General features: G+C 44.0%; 1 protein-coding gene across 4 annotated transcripts in view; it reads right to left on the bottom strand.

The window, feature by feature from the left end:
- Window positions 1–21,259, bottom strand: part of LOC311604439 (uncharacterized protein C12orf42) — a 220,127-nt gene that overhangs the window by 136,684 nt on the left and 62,184 nt on the right. The window contains exons 1-2 of one of the 4 annotated variants that reach the window (XM_084794374.1): window positions 1,480–1,829; window positions 1,146–1,215 (exon numbers count right to left, since the gene is read on the bottom strand). The exons of 1 other annotated variant lie outside the window; for it this stretch is intronic. The gene's annotated coding sequence lies outside the window, so the exon portion shown is untranslated. Of the gene's footprint in view, window positions 1–1,145; window positions 1,216–1,479; window positions 1,830–19,041; window positions 19,130–21,259 lie in introns of those variants that run through there. 2 more of the 4 variants (XM_084794376.1, XM_084794375.1) reach the window with 2 other exon arrangements.

Genomic DNA, 21,259 nt, shown 5'->3' with positions numbered 1-21,259 from the left:
TGCCTAATATATTCATTTAAAATAATAATTTTTTAAAAAACAGCTATAAAGCCGGAAATCCCAGCACCCCTCGGAAGGCAAAGGCAAGGAGGATCTCTGCCAGATCTACAGAGTGAATTCCAGAATAGCAAGAAAAACTCGGTCTCAAAAAACAACAACAAAAAAAAATCAGCATATATATATATATATATATCACAACATTATAATATAAAGCATTTTTTGTTTCTAATGGTTAAAAGCACTTTTAAAGCTAAAAGCAGGTGTAAAGACTCACAACTATAATCCCAGCTTTTAGAAAGATGAGGCAGAAGGATCTCTGAGCTCCAGGTCAGCCTAGGCCATGGATCAACAACAAACAAGACAGAAAACGTTGGAACATGGAGGACTCAGGGCTATTCCTCCCGGAAGCACTTGGGTAAGCTAGCAAGCCATATCAAAGCTATGACACAAATGTCAAGCTGGCTCCAGACAATGATGCCACCACAGGGCTACTTGCCACAGCTGCAGACCAGAATGTGGTTCGCTGACATGAGTGACTGTTAAAGACCAGGTGCGCCAACCATGGGAAATACATTTCAATGTTAGAATACCAACACAGCTACAAAGTAGACATGGCATCCCAAGCTAAGCCGGGACCCTGGAGTTGCAAATTTTAAGGTAAAGACAAATCACAATGCAAGCATTGTTTTCTGTTTTTGCAGTTTTCCCCCCCTTGGGATGTGATCTCACTCTGTAGCCCAGGCTGGCCTCAAATTCTCAGGCATCTTCCTACTTTCGAGTGTTGGAACTAAAGGGTTAGCTGCCAGCTACAGCACAGACGTGGTAACCCTGGGGGCGTAACATCTATATTCACAGAAACCAGACACCTACATCCCAATGTTACATCCCATCACTTAGTGTCCCTATCTCAAGACTGGAGGTCACTGCCTGAAACCGAGCCTCAGACAGACAGGGGGGAAGATACTGCGGAGGAGGTAGTTACACTTTATTCACAATTCATATTGTGTAGACTATTTTCGAGTTGGCCAATTATGGGAGATTTGTCTAAAGAATAATATCAAAAGAAAGTCAACAGTCAACAGTCAACTCTGCACCAGAGCTCTAAGCTGAGCCGTGGCCCATCCCTCACCACATCTCAAACCCACCTTCTTTTGAAGATCTTTGAGCTGAAAAAAACCTTATGTTTTAGGTAGACCTCCTTCCAGGGTCTAGGAGCTGTTGAAGAAACAAAGGTTCATTTGTCATGCTGTTTGCTTGCTTGGTGGCTTTGCCACGTACATACTGGACAACCACTGACATGCACACACACACACACATACACACACACACACACACACACACACACACACACACACACACGCCACAAAGTTCTCTACTTTAGTGACTCAAACCCACTTCCTAGAGCTCAGCTTTCCAACAAGGTAGAAACTGATCTCACTCCAAATCAATTCTTTGCATTGAAATTATTAAACTATTTACCTCAAATGTTCTCTTGTGTTTTCTTCCATTTTTCTTTTCTTTCCTAACAGAGCTTCTATTCCTTGCCATGAAGTCTGTTGTCCACCTTGATCGTGTTCTCTAACTAAATTCCATCTAAAGTACATCATCAAATGCAATTTCTGCCCTCTAATTTCTCAATACCACACGAGTCAGATGAATCTTGATTGGCTTTTCTTAACTTGTGTTACCGTGTAGCAAATGACAGTCCTAACGATGTCACTTTCATTGGCCCTGCCTCCAGCAAATGGCCCACAAAAGTGTCATTAATATGCAAGAAAAAAGTGAGCTATTAAAATATCTGTGGCCTTGACAAAATAGGTAGGGGTGAGAAGGTATGCAACTCTGCTCAAAACATAAAGACAACTCTACTTAACCAAAACTACTTCTAATTGTGAACTCATAAAGGAGAATTCTGAAAAGCAAGGGTTCTTTTTGATATGCACAATACTTTCATATATAGAGAATCAGGGTTCTCTGGAAGGGCATAACTGATAGGAGATAGATAGATAGATAGATAGATAGATAGATAGATAGATAGATATAGATATAGATAGATAGGATATAGGTATCCTAGATCATATATCATATATGTGGGAGAATTATTCAATCGGCTTATTCCACAGGGCATGTGTACTTCAACAAAAGTTCAGTCCACAAAGCTGGATACCTCCACAGTCCCAGTCTGGCCCTGAGGACTTGAAGGCTCTTAGCAAGGCGCTGATCTTCACTCCACATTGGAAGGCCAGGGAAGTGGGTTCTGATGTCAGAAGCAGCAACAGCAACCACAGGACAGACACACAGAAAGAAAGGGAGGCTGGAAAGCAAAGCCCTAAATTGTCCTTGGATTTCTTTATATCTAGGCTGCTGCTGCTGCTGCTGCTGCTGCTGCTGCTGCTGCTGCTGCTGCTGCTGCTGGAAGATCCTGTTGACTTATCAGGGGATCTCTCCTCCCCTCAGTCAATTCTTCCTGGAAATGCCCACACACACACACACACACCCTCACACACACTAGTCACACCAGTTTCTTAGTTGAGTCCAGATCCAGTTGAGTCCACAGTTAAGATTAATCCCACATACAGCATCATTGCCATTTAGAAAAGAGATGGATTTGAGTTTCATTGTCCTATCTGAATAAAAGGTAACATGTGGCAGAGGTGCATAGGACTCCCTTAGCTTTGCACACACACACACACACACACACACAAATATTGCTGGACTGCCACTCTTGGTGTGTAACAATAGAGCTTTTCATCAGTAGCAAACCTCAGATCACCAACCTCATGTCAGGCAGGTAGAGAAAGATCCCTCTCTTTGCTGAACCCCTCATGGCTTCCTAGAGCACACAAATCTTTCTCTCTCTAGACATGCCTGCTTAGTCCACCCACCATTGGGGGAGCAGAAGCAGGAGGATGGCTGCAAGCTTAAGGACAGTTCAGTCTACACGTGCAATTCTAGGCCAGCCAAGGCTATGCAGCAAGATCCTGCAGAGAGACAGAGACAGACAGAGAGAGAGACAGAGACAGACAGAGACAGACAGAGACAGAGACAGAGACAGAGACAGACAGACAGAAGACAGACAGACTGACTGACTGACTGACTGACTGACTGACTGACTGACTGACTGACTATGGTGTAATATACTTGATATATGCTTAAATAGAATTTACTAGCTACAAGCATGCCCACAGGTAACTGTGAGGTGATAGGTGTGTGGATGAGCTTGACTGTAGTCATTATTTTACCCCCCCCCAAAAAAATGGAAAAAAATTACTACTGAGACACATCCCCAGCTCTTGGGTTTGCAAAATTACTTTTATCATAATTTAAATTTTTTTAATCTATCCATTTTATATCCAGATCATAGCTCCCTCCCTTGTCTCCTTCCAGTCCTACCCTCTCTCTCTCTCTCTCTTCCCTCTCTTCCCCTTCCCCTGGTCTTCAGAAAGGGGAAACCTCCTCCCTTCCCAACTGATCTCAGCCTATCAAGTCTCATCAGGACTGCCTGATTCCTCTTCCTCTGTGGCCTGGCAAGGCCATCCTACCAGAGGGAAGTGATCTAAGAGCAGACCAGAAGCCATGTCTGAAACAGCCCCTGCTCCCCTTACTAGGGGACCCACATGGCGACTGAGCTACCCATCCACTACATCTGAGCAGAGGGCCTAGGTCTTCTCCAGCATGGTCCTTGGGTGGTGCCTTTGTCTCCACTGGCCTCTCCAGGCCCAGATTTGTTGTCTTTGTTGGTCTTCTTGTAGAGATGCTGTCCCCTCCGGGTCCTTCTACCCACACACTTCCATAAGATTCCCTGCGCTCTGCCCAAAGTTTGGCTGTGAGTCTTGGCATCTGCTTCAATACCCTGATGGGTGGAGTCTTTCAGAAGACCTCTATGGTAGGCTTCCATTCTGTTACCCTCTCTTCAACTGCTTCCAGTGTCTACTCTGTTTGCCTTTCTGAATGAGAATTAAGCATCCTCCCTGAGGCCTTCCTTGCTACTTAGCTTCTTTAGGTCTGTGGATTGTAATAGGCTTATCCTGTATTATATGGCTAATATCTGCTTATAAGTAAGTATATACCCGGCATGTCTTTCGGGGTCTGGGTTACCTTACTGAGGATGATCTTTTTCAGTTCCATCCATTTGCCTGCAAATTTCATGGTCTTTGTTTTTAATAGCTGAGTAGTATTCCATTGTGTAGATGTACCACAGTTTCATGATCCGTTCTTCATTTGAGGGACATCTAGGTTGCTCCCACATTCTGGCTATTACGAATAAAGCTGCTATAAACATAGTTGACCAAATGTCCTTGTTGTATGGTAGAGCATCTTTTGGCTATATGTCCAGGAGGCATATAGCTGGGGCCTACGGTAGAGCTGTTCCCAGTTTTCTGAGATAGCACCAGATTGATTTCCAAAGTGGTTGTACAAGTTTGCACTCCCACCAGCAATGGAGGAGTGTTCTCCTTTCTCCACAACCTCACCAGCATGTGGTGTCACATGAGTTTTTGCTCTTAGCCTTTCTGATAGGTGTAAGATGGAATCTCAGAATTGTTTTGATTTTCATTTCCCTGATGACTAGGGACGTTGAGCATTTTTTAAGTGTTTCTTAGCCATTTGATATTCCTTTGTTGAGAATTCTCTGTTTAGCTCTGTATCTCATATTTTAATTGGATTATTTGGTTTGTTGGTGTTTAATTTCTTGGGTTCTTTATTTATTTTGGATATAAGCCCTCTGTCAGATGTAAGGTGGGTGAAGATCTTATCCCAGTCTGTGGGCTGTTGTTTTGTTCTGTTGATGGTGTCCTTTGCCTTACAAAAGCTTTTCCGTTTCATGAGATCATGTTTATTCATTGTGGACCTTAGGGTCTGAGCTGTTTTTGACACCTGAGCTGTTGGTGTTCTGTTCAGGATGTAGTCTCCTGTGCCAATGAGTTTGAGGCTCTTTTCCACTTTTTCTTCTAATAGATTTAGTGTGTCTGGTTTTATGTTGAAGTCTTTGACCCTCTTGGACTTGAGTTTTGTGCTAAATGTGGGTCTATTTGCATTTTTCTACAGTAAACATCCAGTTAGACCAGCATCATTTGAAGATGCTATCTTTTGTCAATTGTATAGTTTTGGCTTCTTTGTCAAAACTCAAGTACTTATTTCTCAGTCTTCAATTCAATTCCATTGATCCACAAGTCTGTTTCTCTGCCACTGCCATGCAGTTTTTATTACTGTTGCTCTATAGTACAGCTTGAGATCAGGGATGGAGATTCCTCCAGAGGATCTTTTATTGTATAGGATTGTTTTAGCTATTTTGGGTTTTTTGTTTTTCCATATAAAGTTGAGAATTATTCTTTCAAGGTCTGTAAATAATTGTGTTGGTACTTTGGTGAGAATTTCATTAAATCTGTAGACTGCTTTTGGTAAGATGGCCATTTTTACAATGTTGGTTCTATCGATCCATGAGCATGGGAGATTCTTTTCATCTTCTGATATCCTCTTTAATTTCTTTTTCAGAGATTTGATGTTTTTTTCATACAAATCTTTGACTTGCTTGGTTAGAGTTACACCAAGCTACTTCATGGTTTTTGTTACTATTGTGAAGGTAGTTTTTTGCCTAATTTTGTTCTCAGCCCATTGGTCTTTTGTATGCAGGAGGGCTACTGATTTTTAAAGTTAATTTTCTATCCAGCCACATTGCTGAAGGTGTTTTTCAGCTGTAGGAGTTCCCTGGTAGAATTTTGGGGGTCACATATATACTATGATATTATTCACAAATAGTGATTACTTTGAATTAGTCCTTTCCAATTTATATCCCTTGGTCTCCTTTATCTCCTTTAGTTGTCTTACTGCTCTAGCTAGAATTTCAAGTACTATATTGAAAAGATATGAAGAGAGTGGGCAGCCTTGTCTTGTCCCTGATTTCAGTAGTAATGATTAAGTTTCTCTCTGTCTAGTTTGATGTTGGCTATCAGCTTACTGCATATAGCCTTTATTGTGTTTAGGCATGTTCCTTGTATCCCTGATCTTCCCAAGACTTTTAACATGAATGGGTGTTGGATTTTGTCAAATGCTTTTTTGGCATCTAAGGAGATGATCATGTGGGGTTTATTTTTTTCAGTTTGTTTATATGGTGGACTACATTGGTGGATTTCCATATATTGAACCACCCTTGTATGTCAGGGATGAAGGCTACTTGGTCATGGTGGATGATGTTTTTTATGTGTTCTTGGATTCGGTTTGCAAGTATTTTGTTGAGTATTTCTACACCAATGTTCATAAGGGAAATTGGCCTGAAATTCTCTTTGTTGGGTCTTTGTGTGGTTTAGGTATCAGGGTGACTGTAGCCTCATAGAATGAGTTTCGTAATCTTCCTTCTGTTTATATCTTATTAAATAGTTTGAAGAGTATTGGTATTAGCTCTCTTTGAAGTTCTGGTAAAACTCTTCACTGAAACCATCTGGCTCTGGGCTGCTTTTGGTTGGGAACCTTTTGATGACTGCTTCTATTTCTTTAGGGGATATACGATATTTAATTTGTTTGCCTGATCTTGATCAACTTTAGTAAGTGGAATCTATCAAGAAAATTGTCCATTTTATTAAATTTTCCAATTTTGTGGGATATAGGCTTTTGAAGTAAGACCTAATGGTTCTTTACACTTCCCCAGTGTGTGTTGTTATATCCTTCTTTTTGTTCCTGATTTTGTTGATTTGGATAGTGTCTTTTAGTTAGTTTGGCTAAGGCTTGTCTCTCTTGTTGATTTTCTCAAAGAACCACCTCTTGGTTTCATTGGTTCTTTTAATTGTTCTGTTTCTAACTTATTGATTTCAGCACAAAGTTTGAGCTGCCTACTCCTCCTCAGGTGTTTCTGCATTTTTTTTCTTTTTAGGGTTTTCAGGTGTGCTATTAGGTTGCTTGTTTGAGATGTCTCCTTTCTCTTTATGAAGGCACTTAGTGCTATGAACTTTCCTCTTAGCACTGCTTTCATTGTGTCCCTTAACTTTGGGTACATTGTGCCTTCGTTGACATTGAATTTTAGAAAGCCTTTAATTTCTTTATTTCTCCTTTGACCCAGTTATCAATGAGTACATAGCTGTTCAGTTTCCATTTCTGTTGTTGTCGGGTTCCAGCTTTAATCCATGGTGGTCTGATAAAATACAAAGGATTATTTCAATCTTCTTGTATCTGTTGAGGCTTGCTTTGTGACCGACTATATGGTCAATTTTGTAGAAAGTTCCCTGAGGTTCTGAGAAGAAGGTATATTCTTCTGTGTTTGGGTGAAAAGGTCTGTAGATGTCTGTTAGGTCCATTTGATTCATGACATCTGTTAGCATGATTAATTCTCTGTTTAATTTCTGCCTCATTGGCCTGCCCTTTGGTGAGAGTGGGGTGTTGAAGTTTACCCACTATTAATGTGTGGCAAACAATGTGTGGTTTAAGCTTTATTAATGTTTCTTTTACAAATGTGGGTGGCCTTGTATTGAGGGCACAGTTGTTCGGAATTGAGTTGTGACCTTTGTGGATTTTTCCTTTGATGAATATGAAGTGCCCTTCATCATCTCTTTTGATTAATTTTGGTTGAAAGTCTATTTTATTAGATGTTAGAATGGCTACTCTAGCTTGTTTCTTGGGTCCTTTTGCTTGGAAAGCCTTTTTCCAGCCCTTTACTCTCAGGTAGTGTCTATCTTTGTGGCTGAGGTGTGCTTCTTGTATGCAACAGAATTGATAGATTCTGTTTATGAATCCATTTTGTTAGTCTGTGTCTTTTTATTGGAGACTTGAGTCCATTGATGTTGAACAATATTAATAACCAGTGATTATCAGTTCCTGTTATTTTGATGTTGGTTGTGGTAGTGTCTTTGGGTACTTATCTACTTTTGGGTTTGCTGTAGAGAAGTTATTTCTATCCTATGGTCATTTGGGAGGAGGTGTTTGTTGTTTGTTTGTTTGTTTGTTTGGTGTAACCTCTTCAGGTGAGAGTTTTCCTTCTATTATCTTCTGTAGAGCTGGATTTGTGCATAGATACTGTTTAAATTTGGTTCTGTCATGAAATATCTTGTTTTCCCCATCTATGATCATTGAGTTTTGCAGGCTATAGTAGTCTGGACTGGCATCTGTTGTCTCTTAGGGCTTGGTTTAGAGGTTGGACCCACTTGTTAGCTTTACCATGGGCTCACCTCTCATCTGGGAAACACAGACACTGGCATTTTGGGGTACACAGTATGGCCTGTCAGTTGCTCTGTAGTCACTGTTGTTCTCCTCATCAGATACCGTGAGCGACTGGTACCGTCATGGATCCTTACCACAAAATTAATTTTTGAGAATTTTATATATGAATACTATATTTCCCCTTCCAGCTCTTCCTATGCACCTCTCCCTAATTCCTTTCTTTTCTAGAAGTATTATTGCTCTTATATAATGTATACACATGTAGTGGGTATATACACACAACATACTGAGTCCATTTAGTGTTGCTCGTGTACATGTGGTTAGGGCTAACCACTCTCATTTGAATAACTGAGCAGGGGGTTTATCTCTGGAGAAAGCCAATTATCTCTTAACAGCCACTGATTGCCTGTACCTCTTCATCTAGCTGAGGGGCTTTGTTTTGTTGTTGTTGTTGTTTTTGGTTTGTTTGTTTGTTTGTTTTTTGGTTTGGTTTGGTTTGGTTTTTTCGAGACAGAGTTTTTCTGTGTAGCCTTGGCTGTCCTAGACTCACTTTGTAGACCAGACTGGCCTCAAACTCACAGTCATCCACCTGCCTCTGCTGCCCGGGTGCTGGGATTAAAGGCGTGCGCCACCACACCTGGCTCCGAGGGGCTTTGTAAAAGTTCCCCTATCCCCTAGTTGGCATGTCAACTGGGATCTCTACGCTGTCTTGTTTAGGCAAACATGTTGCTGAGATTCCATGGGTATGGCATGCCTGTCATATTAGAAGACACTATCCACACCCTCTGGCTCTTAGAGTCTTTCCACCTCACATTCCACAGTGTTCCCTGAGCCTTAGGTGTGAGTGATATGTTGGAAATGTACCAGCTGGGGATGGACGCTCTTTTATTCACTGCTCTCTGATCAGTTGTGGATCTCCGCAGTAGCCTCCAATGGCTGTAAAACAGAAGCTCTCTGGCGAGGGTAGAAGCTATGTCTATTTGTGCAGTCCTTGAGCTTCTGAGATGGTGCCTTCCTGTTGAACCTCAGGCTGGCTTTGGATTCTCTAGGCAGCCCATGTTGGCCTTGAATGCGACAATCCTTGCCTCTGCCTGGTGGGTACTTAGATTCCAAGAATTGTGCCACCAGTCCTTATTTTACATGCTGTGTTTATGGAGTTTCTATTTGTCAAATATATCTTAATACCTCTGAAGAAGAGATTGGGTTTTTTTTTTAATTAAAATATGAATAAAAGTACCAGGATGTATGAATTTGAGAATTTGAGTGAGCAATTCATTGAGAGCAAAACATGATTCTGGAAACAGGAAAGACTGCCTGGCGGTTTGGAAGTGTGTTGAGAGAGATACCTAACAAGGCAAGAATGGGATTTCTTTCTGTCTGGAGCATTTTCAATCTTTTCAAAAACAGAGTGATGTGTGTTTTAAGCAGAATCTTGTAAGGGAAAAAAAATAGAATAAAAGTGACAAGCACAAAGCCACTGCCCCGGTTTGCTCTCCTGTTTCCTGACAGACACCAGCCAACGCTAATTCAGGGGAGAAAGGATTTATTTGTTTTGTATGTCATATGTCACAGTCCACAAGGGACCTTGAGGCAGGGACCTGACCTGGAGACAGAACCTGAAGCGGAAGCCATGGAAGGGTGCCGTGTTCGTTGACAGTTACATATGGGGGCTAGTTTTATGTCAACTTGACATAAGCTAGAGTCATCTGAAAAGAACGGACTTTAACTGAGAAAAGGCCTTCATAAGATCCAGCTGTAGGGCATTTTTTTAAATTAGTGGTTAATGGAGGAAGAGCTAGGCCCATAGTGAGTGGTGCTATCCCTGGGCTGGTGGTCCTGGGTTGCTTTTTTTGTTTTGTTTTGTTTTGTTTTGTTTTGTTTTGTTTTGTTTTTAAGCAGGGTGAGCAAGTTCCTTCTCCTGTTTGAATCCCTGTCCTGTCTTCCTTCAGTGATGAAGCTGATGGAAGAAAGGCAGCAAAGGGAAGTGTGAAGCCGGAGAAAGTCTCACAGTGAAGATCACCAGCATTAAGCCAAGAGCAAAAGCTATAAATATTAATCAGATAGGAGCCAGTGTTACTTTACAACAAGGGCATTCTATAATGGAAAGGATGGATATTATGCTATACATAATAGTATAATTGCCACCTGTAATATTGGATGCTAGCAGTGATCCAGTGCTGGAGGGAGCACAGATCCATAAAGATGTCACTTAGCAGGATGTCAAACTTACCTCAAGTCTGAATGAGGCTTCCATCACAGGGAAAGAAATGTCAGAGAATTCAATGCATGTTCCTGTCTTTCAACAGCAAGAAAGATCCAGGAAAGAAACATTTACTGGGTCTCCACTTGAGCCAGGCATTTGGTGGGCACACAGTGAGCCCCAGGGGAATCCCCCTGCTTCCTCCTTCACGGTGATGAGATTTTAGGTCTTCATATTTATGTGGGTGTCGGGTACTGAACTCAGACCCTCGTGCTTACGTTACAAGCACTTTATGGCTGACCTGTCTTCCCAAGTGTTCATGTTTTGTTCTTTGAGTCTCTTTGGAGTAGGGGCTGGAGAGATGGCTGTTCTTCCACAGGACCCAGGTTCAGTTCCCACATGATGGCTCCCCACTGTCTGTAACTCCAGTTTCAGGGGATTTCATACCCTCATACAAATATATACTGTAGGCAAAACACCAATGTACTTAGCCAACTCCGTTCCAGCTTACTCGGATTCCCCTACTATGAGCGTCCAGAAAGGCTCCCACAAACTGCCTCCATGGCTCCCTCCCACACAGCCAGGGATCTTTTAAAACCATTAAGTCGTGGGTTGGAATGTGACCCAGTGCTTGCCTAGCATGCGCAAAGCCTGGCTTTGACAACAAGTACAACATAAAACCAGGTACGGCGGTACACGCCTATAATCCCAGCTCTAGCAGGGTAGAGGCAGGAGGATCAGAAGTTCAAGGGTAGCCTTGGCTACAGAGTGACTTTGAAGCTAGCCTGGTGTACATGAAACCCTATTACAAAAGTAAAAGTAAAATGAGGTAATAAGTTGGGAACTGAGAGACGGCTGAGTTCAGATACCCAGAACCCACGTAAGTCAGATCTGATGCTGTAAACTTCAGTGCTGGTGGGACAGGAGACAGGGGAAAACTGGGCACCTGATGGCCAGCTAGTCTAGCCAGACAGGGGGATCCAAATTCAGGGAGAAACCCTGTCTCAAAAACAGTGGGGAGGAACTGAAGAAGACACCTGGCATTAGCCTGTCTTCCACAGATCCATGCACAGCCACCTCAGATCAGGAACAACACAATTATAACAAAAACAAATTATTTAAAATATCCTTAAACAAACTGAAAAGCTACAACCAAGAACTGAAAATAGAATTACATCAATATCAGTCTGACATTAATAAAACCATCTTTGGGGCTGGCTGAGACAAACACTTGCCTCACAGAATCTGCCCTAGCACTTTATTTATTTATATATTTGTTATGTATTTACTTATTTCATTTACTTTATCTATTTTTAGAAACTGCTGTTGCCTATAAACACGTGTGCCATGCTGTAATGCAAATTCTTTTAGGGAGACACAACGCTAAAAGGCAACAGCCTACACACCAGAGGCCCAGCTCCTGTTCCAAACCCTGGCTCAGTCACTTATCAACTGCATGACCTTGTATGATTTATCTGACTTCTTGGATTGCTAGTTTCGTCACCTATTAAAAAAACGTGTTAATCATTTAAAAAATAATAATAGCTAATGTTATAAATGTTTAAGTATTGGGTAGGAGAAACCGAGCTCAAAGTGGTTTGCATGTAACATCTTAGCTCTCACCAAGAACCTTCTGAGGTGGCTGCTAATATATACGCACTACTCTTTTGCATAAGAAGTAGATTGGGAAGGGGGTATATAGTTCAGTGATTTGCTCAAAGTTTCAAACTCATGGGTGAGATGACGCCCATCCCATGCTTGGTACGGAAGTGCTGTGTTTGCAGCGAGCTGTCACATGACGGTTCTTCAAAGCCTCCTCTCATCTGGGGCATGACTCTCTCGTCATAAAGCATTTGTCCCTGGATAGTTGGGGGTTGGGAACACAGAGTAAATCCGTGAAGTATCCTGCTTCTTCTGAAATTGAGACTTGCCTCCTCCACACACACAAAAATAATAATAATAATAATCATCATCATCATCATCATCATCATCATCATCATCATCATCTCCCAGAAATTACCCAAATCCACCCCTTTCAAATTAAAAAATAATAATGCTAACTTTTATCCCCTGAGCCAAGCTTGAACACCACAAGCCAGCCTTGAAAATGCATTCCGCACAAACAGAAGAGCATCCTTGTGTGAGATACAGATGGTGGTACCAAACGAAAGGAAACAGTGGCTGGTGTGAGCTTTCCGAGTCTGAGCCAGTTCTGAACGGCTTGAAGCAGAGCAAGTGCCCTTGCGTGGCTATTCTGCCCCTAGAGGAACTCCTGTGTCAGCCTGGCCTCCCATTTTTGACCAATGCGATCGGCTGGCTCGCAGAGTGACAAAGCACCTTAACAGAGAGGCGATGCCCTCCCCTCCCCTCCCAGGGGAGAAGAACCCCACATCTTCTTCATCTCCCGGTCCTCACACCTTCTGAACCCACGGAGTCCTGGGATGGAGATCTGACTCTACCACGTCCCTCTGCACCAGTCAGTTCATTTGGGAACAAGGATGAAATTATAATACCCACTGTGTCTCCCTGGGTGCCTTTCTTCTCGCAACGTGGGCTCCAGGGAAATTAGATCACAGACATTGCAGAACAGAAAACGGTAACGCAAAGCCAAGATGCTTGTCTTTTGCCTCTTGAGCGGCTACAGCCAGGTCCTGTGCCATCCTAACACCAGCCACACTCACTGCGAGCCTTTTTCTAGGTCCTGTGTGTACATACCAAGTCCAGCCCCCATTCTACAAAAGGGTTGTGTGCTGTTGGGTGTCCTCAAGTTAGTCAGGAGAACACATCACACTGCTATATTGAAGTACTACGGACAGCCTCCCATTCCTGCCTTTTCTAGTGGAGCCCAGGGGGATTGGTGCCTAGCTCTCAAGAGGCCCCCAAGGGAAAGCTCTGCCACCTTGCAACCACAAGAGAAAAAATTGGGGGCAAAACGAAAGCACACTGGCAAAGATAATCTTATCCATTAAAGAATATCCTCCTCCGCACTCACCAGGTTGTAAACTTTGCTGTGTACAGCTTTTTGTGTATAATTCTGACCCCCAAAGAGACTTTTTAAAATATATGTTGCCGGGCGTGGTGGCGCACACTTTTCATCCCAGCACTTGGGAGGCAGAGGCAGGTGGATATCTGTGAGTTCGAGGCCAGCCTGGTCTACAGAGTGAGTCCAGGACAGCCGAGGCTACACAGAGAAACCTTGTCTTGAAAACAAACAAAAAAATATTTTTATGATTTATTTATTTTTATTCAAATGTACATTGGTGTTTTGCCTACAGTATATGTTTGTATGAGGGTATGAGATCCTCTGAAATTGGAATTACAGACAGTGGTGAGCCATCATGTGGATGCTGGGAATTGAACCCGGGTCCTGTGGAAGAGCAGCCAGTGCTCTTAACCGCTGAGCCATCCATCTCTCCAGCCCCTACTCCAAAGAGACTCAAAGAACAAAACATGAACACTTGGGAAGACAGGTCAGCCATAAAGTGCTTGTAACGTAAGCACGAGGGTCTGAGTTCAGTACCCAACACCCACATAAATATGAAGACCTAAAATCTCATCACCGTGAAGGAGGAAGCAGGGGGATTCCCCTGGGGCTTGCTGGCCAGACATCCTAGCTAAAGTGGGGAGCCCCAGGTGAAGAACAACTGAGGAAGACCCTTGACATCAGCCTCTGGCCTCCACACAAGTACACACACACACACACACACACACACACACACACACACACACACACATATACAGGAACATATGTACAAACACACGTGCACACAAAGGTAAACAACACCCAGGGTTGACTTCTGGCTTCCACACTCTCACACACACTACACATATGCGCGCGCACACACACACACACACACACACACACACACACACACACACACACACACAAGAAAAGGAGTTAGGGGTGCTCTTCTCATGACCTGATATTGGATTCCCTAATTGCCGGAAAGTCAAAACAAAACAAGACAAATTGTAGATGTTTATTATGTAGTTAAATTTTATATTGATATGTGATTTATATAGAACAAAATTATCTAACTTACAGCTGTAGTGCATAATAATGTCATTCATAATAGCCATGTATTATAAATATACATAATAAAATTAGATGTGACACGTGTATATGTAACACACATGTTCATGGGTGTGTATGAGATAAAAGTGATGTACAATAAAGCATAGTTGCACTATAAAAAGCAGCCTTTAGCCTTCAACTAAAACTGTAAAAGACTTGATGTTGACTAGCTCCCCTGCTCGGTCGCTTTTCCCTTCCAACCCCACCCCACACAATCTAGAGAGAGAAAAATGTAGATTCTGTTATTTCAAAGGGCCACTGACCTGTTAAGGCACCTTGAAATCTACAAGTGGGAATGGGGTCAGGTGGTGACACTTCCTTGGGCACCACACTTGCCCAGTGAAGCACCTCCCTGGTAAGGATTTACACAAGTAAACTTGTTTGTTCTTGAACAGGCCAGACACTGTTACAAGGACTCAGCTCTTGGGTCGATTCTAAGGGAAAGCTGACCGCTTGCCTCCAGTGCTTAATTGGCTTTGCAAAGCTGAAGCCCTGGAGGTAACCAGACCAGCTGTTCAGACAGCAGTTGAGGGGATAAGAAAGTTAATAGCTGGGGATCTGGGGCTACTTCTGGGGGACCTTGGCCCCTATTTAAATAAAGATCCAACTGAGAGGTTTTGGCAAATTTGATTCTCTCTTTTCCTCCCGCTACACTTCCCACGACACAGGTCCTTTGGTGAAGCCTTGAGAATTTGTAAGGATGGGGATGCTGGGCTGGACATGGAGTGTTCTTTAATAGGTTAGGTACACAGCTCTTGGAGGAACATTTAGTAAGGAAATGCATGTTGGACACAGTAATGTTCTAAGTACTGGGGCATTGCCATGAGTGACGTGTCATGAGTGAGTGACGTGTCATGAGTGACGTGTAGGCTTTGCCTTTTCCAAAGCTACCTTATTGGGGGTTCTTCAATGCTTGTACCTCCCTTCCAGCCCACCTACCCTAGATAGGAGAGAAAAGAGGCTAATGGGAACAGGAGAAGTAGACCTTTTTAGACTCAGTTCCTGGGAGCGATTCCCCTGGTGTAGTTGGCAGGATTTCAGCAGACCAGCAATTCAACCAAAGTTGCTGCGGGAACCTGGAGCAGCAGCCAGAACCTGGAGCCCTGAAGTGTTCTCTGGTGCTGTTCTCTCTAGGAGTGTCTCAAAGTGGAGCGATGAACAGCCAAACACTACCAAGACTCAACGACCCCTCCTGTTTTGAACAGGATATATCTATATCTCCTCTCAGAGTCTGTACTAAGATGTGTTTCAGCTGGCAAAGACCAGGCCCAAGCCCCCGCACAAGGTGGTTCATCTTCTAGTGGATAGTGGATAAACATCACCTGTTCTCTCACAAGTCTGTTCCCCATCCCACACTCGGGATCAAAACAAAAACATGTGTACATCCACTACAGCAAAGGAACAGTGTCCACCTCACGATGCTCGCATTCCAGCAGAGAAACCCAGAAAGGTCCCAGGTGAGAGAGCACAAGACAGTATGAGTAGAGACAAGGAGACGAGGTTGGGCTAGGAAGGGGTCAGACCTTGTAGGGCCACACAGGCATTGCAGGAACCGTAGCTTCCACTCTGAGCTGGGTTCCATTGGGGTTTTTGTTTTGTTTTGTTTTGTTTTGTTTTGTTTTGTTTTGTTTTGTTTTTTGGTAACCGGGGATGATACAATTTGACCTCACTTCTTCACTTTAAAGGATTGTCCAATCATCTGTGTGGCATCAGGGCAGGGCATGGACAGGATCTGAACGATGTTTTTCCCAGGGGAAGTCTTTTTAATCTCAGAGGAACATTGGTGGCAGTAAATCCAAATAACCAGTCATAAGTCTGCCGTAAATACTCTAATAGGAGGGGCCGAGCACTGACAAACTATTCCCAAATACACCTGTAGAGAAGGGATCCATAACCACTCTTTACAAATCAAGTTCGACTTCTTATATTTCTAGACCACCTGTACCATCACCACCCCAGAGCCACTTGGCAGTGCCTGGAAAGGCTTTCTGTTGTCTTTGACTGGAGCGTGGATGTGACAATGCCACCTAGCGTATGGAGGCCAGAGATGTTATTCATCGCTCTACAAATGCATGGGACAGACCCCCCTTCACCCTCCACCACACACAGACAACATGGAATTATCCAACTCAAATGCCAGCAGCGCCGAGACTAAAAAGCTCTAGTCCTGACTCACGGGAGTCATTGTTCTCAGAACTTCTGTCAGCAACTCTTAAAACTACCATCCATACGAAACCAGGAAAACGTACCCAAAATTTCATCATCTTTCTCCTTGGCTGATATCTGTAAAAGCAAATATTATGTTTGCTGTTCCACACTTAGTAACAATTCGTGGCGGAGGAAAACGAACAGTGGTCTCTGCTTTCAAACAGCAACCGGACACCACTAAGGAAGGAACATGGCTGAACGACGTGTCTGACTTTGCAACAGGAAAGCTTAAATTTAAAAATATATATGAAAGTGTCATTCCCAAACTCCCAGGTATACACTGTGCTTTAGGGAGGAGAATGTCTTTGAAAGCCCAACTGGCTGTATAATGAAGTGATAATGAATGCGGGGCTGTGCTTTGTATTCCATTCCAGCACATTGGACTTGAATCTGAGCTTGAAATGCTAAATCCTTCAGTGCGCTGGCCCCTTCATCAGTGAAGTGCAAATCAAGGTCTTTGACTGCTCCTGAGGGCGCTTCAAAGAGATAAAGCTGTGAACTACAAACATGATGTTTTCATACTATCAACTAACTGACCAGCGGTGGGCTGGGTGTAGGTACAAACCGCAGCGGTGGGCTGGGTGTAGTACAAACTGCGTTAATTAAAAAAAAAATGTTCCACTGGAGTGAGAAAGTGAGGTTAGTGTGTGATGCTTCATGCAAAATAGAATGATTATTTACTTTAAAGGGTATTAATTTTCCTTTCATATGGAAAATAGAAATACTCTCCAGGTTTTCAGTTCACTGATGATTTCGCTTAGAGAAAAACTAAATGACCTTTTGGCTTTGTACTGTGGCTAAGGTTATACAAAAGATGTAGAAAGGGGTATGAACTGTACGAGACAGTTCGTGCTACGTAGTAAAGCCAGCGGTAGCTTAACTTCATCTCAGTGGGTAGGCTCTAAATGCCTGGAATGCAATCTTAGCCCCACCCTGAGGAAGTGCAGGAGGCCAGGAAACTTTTTACCCCTAGAATTCTGCTTCCACGTTCACAGGGAAGGGATGGCATATTTCTCATAGAGCCGATGGGATAGTATTTTTATCAATGGAGTCTGAAGCCTGGGCTACAACAGGCAGGCAATAGGTATCAGGCTCACACAGGAAGAAAGGTGAGTCCAGGATGTGGCTTCTGTGAAGTCAGAGGGTGTCCATCTGCCATATTCAGCATCCTAGGAAGTTCCCTCGACTACTCAGCCAATCCTCAACCCAACGCCACACACACACACACACACACACACACACACACACACACACACACAAGCACACATACACACAAGCACACACACACATACACACAAACATACACTCACAAGCACACACACACATACACTCACAAGCACACATACACACGCGCACGCCCAGTGGTGACTGGAGAGGGTAATCTAGCTAGAAGAAAGAGGATGAAGAGGAAGAAAGAAACTAGGGGAGGGAGGGAGGGAGAGAGAGGGGGGAGGAGAAGGAGGGGGAGGAGGGGGAGAGAAAGAAGGAGGGGAAAGAAGAAGGGAGGGAGGAAGGGAGGGAGGAAGGCTGGCGTGACAGTATTGAGAGATAAGAGCTTCAAAGAAAAAAAAAAAACGAGACCGGTCACATACTTAACCCTCAGAAATGGATTAATGCCATTTTGTGGGCGTGGCTAGTTATTTGGCGAGTGGACTCCTGACAAGAGGCTGAGCAGCACAGCCCTCAGTTTCCCCCTGTCTTACACACATTCGCTTACCTGCCCCACAAGGATGACCTAAAGCTTCATGCTTTAGACTTTCCTACCAACAGAACCCTGAGCCAAATTACCTCATGGTGTATCCTGTCTATTGTATTGCTTACAGGGTCCCTACAGGCTTGTGTCTTTAACCATTTAGTCTCCAGCCCGTGGCATTATGGGAAGGGTGAAGAACATTAGGACATAAAGCCTCACTGGATGAAGTGGCCTTCGTTTTACAGCCCTGCCCTACTTCCTGTCTGCTCTCTGCTTCCTGACTACAGACACCATGTGACCAGGCGCCACATGTTCCTGTAAGCTGAAACAACCCCTTCCTCTCTTGTATTGCTCCTTGTCAAAATTCAGTCACAGTAAAAATAAAAATTAGAAAAAAAAATAGGCCTAAGGCACTCTGCCTTGAGCCAGCCCTTGATGTGGTTACCAGCTCTGTCCGGGTATTCAGCTGGCACCTTTGAGCCCCTGCTCTATCTAGGTGGCCTGTGTTCTTCGCATCTGTCCCGGGCATCACGACGCATGCACTGAACTGGAGTAGAAAGGATGTTATCCTCCATAGAGGGAAACCTTCGAGCACTGGGAGATGGGAGTTGATTTTTTTTTTAATGTTCCATTTTTCATGTCTAAAGACACGATTTTGAGGTGCTGCATGAGCACACGGCTTCTTCAGAGCTCAGGGGGATACAGCTGCCTCCTCCTTACCTTCATTATGACCAGCTCACAATGGCATGTCCTTGGATTGCCTTGTACTCCTTCCATCTTGGAACTGTTTCCCAAAATCTGCTGTCAGTCAACAAGCCTTCACCTAAGACTTTGCAAACACACAACTGTTATACCAAGATCGCTCAGTGTAATACCAAGATCACCCAGATCGCGAGACCCCCCCCAAAAAAAGACCACCAGGACTCGATACTGATGCAACAAACACAGGGTCCTGTATTACAGGCTCGGAGCTTCGGATCACAGTCCTTTGTGACGCAGCGGGATAGGAGAGTGACCTCAAGCTTCAAGGGCAGTGGGCTTAGGGTCCCAGGAATGTTGATCTTTAGGCAGGTTGGGTGGAGCCTGAGTCTGGAGGAGAAGTCTTTTTGTCTCAGAGGAACATTGGGATCTAGTTGTATATAATCGCTCCGGTGGAGTTTCTAGGGACTGCTGGCGGGTGTCATTCCCAGAACGCAGGGAGAAAGGTCACCTACGGGACAAGTTCTCATGCAGAACATCATAAATTGCAGAATATACATTACATATAGAATGTGGCATGAATTTTGCCCTTACATCAACTTCATGGTGATTTGGGTAAGTTACGTGAGGCCTGTCTTAAAGATGCTCACTTAGAGTTTGGTCCCTTTCAGAGCATGGTTTGAAGTCGAATATGGCATGAATTTTGCCCTTACAACCACTTCATGGCGATTTGGGTAGCAGAGCACAGCACACGTGGGACCCATTTCCACGGCCAACATGCGTGCTTCCACGAGCAGCGTGAAAACTACACCCACTGTTACAAGGACTATGAAAGGGGATCATAGCTAGTATTGCCTTTGTGGCTAGCTAAGCACAAAGCCCTCCCTCCAGGGATGGGAAGACTCTCAAGATGGTAAGGTTTAAATAACTCTGAAGAGCTACCTGTGTCCAGCAGAGCCATCTCTTGCATGTAACCAGGCTTCATGTCATTGGCTAAGGTACGTGAGGCCTGTCTTAAAGATGCTCACCTAGAGTTTGGTGCCTTTCAGAGGATGGTTCGAAGTCACTGATCGAGAGAGCTGTGGGGCTATTGCGAGAGCCTGTGATAACTTCTTCGAGCACGGTGCTTTGCCAACAGAGGGGTTAGATGGCTCTTCATTTCCACCGGCCTGCTAAAATGTGTAGATGCTGTTGAAACTAGTCCTATTGACATTCGTTCCGAGATACTGCCTATGGTTTTAAATAGCCTTTGGCCCTTCTATGTCCTCTGTCGATGGGCACAACATGTCCCGGCCTGAAGGCTACCTCAAACCTGGTTCAAACCCCAACGAGAAGCTTCGTTTGCAGAGCACAAGGCCCCCTGTGCTAGGTCACACCCAACAAGACAAAGGGTGATTAGTAACCGGTCCCAGGCCTCAAGCACCTGCGTAGGATCTCACACACCTGGCCTGGCAGCTTAATTGATTGATTGACTGACTGACTTTCAACAACTTTATAACAACCTTTATACTCTTTGGTCCCATTTTCAAAGGGAAGAAAACAGATTTGCAACATGTAAGGAACTTGCCCAAGGCCAGAGATAAGTGATTTAGCCAAGGCCATGGATTAAGACCTGTGAGACCTTGCTGTCACCCTATGTACTCCCTGCAAAGCACGGCCATTATTCAATCTCGGTCTTTGAAGAGTTTTCTCCCCTCCAATCTCACTCAATCACTCTGCTGTTCTGTTCGGGTTTAAGCAGGTTTAAGGTATAGCAGAATCTGACTTCTCCTGCCTCTCCTTCTCCAAGGACTTCTTGTTCTGTCATCGGGGGCTCATTCTCTGCAAGGTGGGGGGGGGAGGGGACAAGTTCCATTCACTTTGTCTCCACGGCTGCCCCACTCTACTCCTTGTGCCAGAGAGAGCAGCTTGGGCATCGCAGAGGAGTCAGAGACGCAAGAGTAGAATTGGCATCACTTTCCCAGCTTTGCTTTCTGGAAGTGCCAAGTGGCTGCAAGAAAGAAACACAAGGCCATGTTTTCTGAGTGTGCCTCTTTGTCCCAAAGTCAGGGAGAGCTGCTTTCTGAGCCACAGCCCATACCCCCCCCACACACACACACACCTCCCCATGCACCCTCCTTTGCTTGCATAAGCACTGGAGTCCCAAGCAAGTCCTTCTTTGAAATGCCAACAGTGCATACCCCCTTCCCCTCCCCCTCCCCATAGCCCCAGGCAGCCATCAACCTTGTCACTTGTCAGA

The sequence above is a fragment of the Acomys minous genome, assembly GCF_964271855.1.
Source record: "Acomys minous genome assembly, chromosome: 9".
In the NCBI taxonomy this organism is placed as follows: Eukaryota; Metazoa; Chordata; class Mammalia; order Rodentia; family Muridae; genus Acomys; species Acomys minous.
The sequence above is the reverse complement of the archived record's forward strand: the minus strand, read 5'-3'. Positions and strand labels throughout refer to the sequence as shown.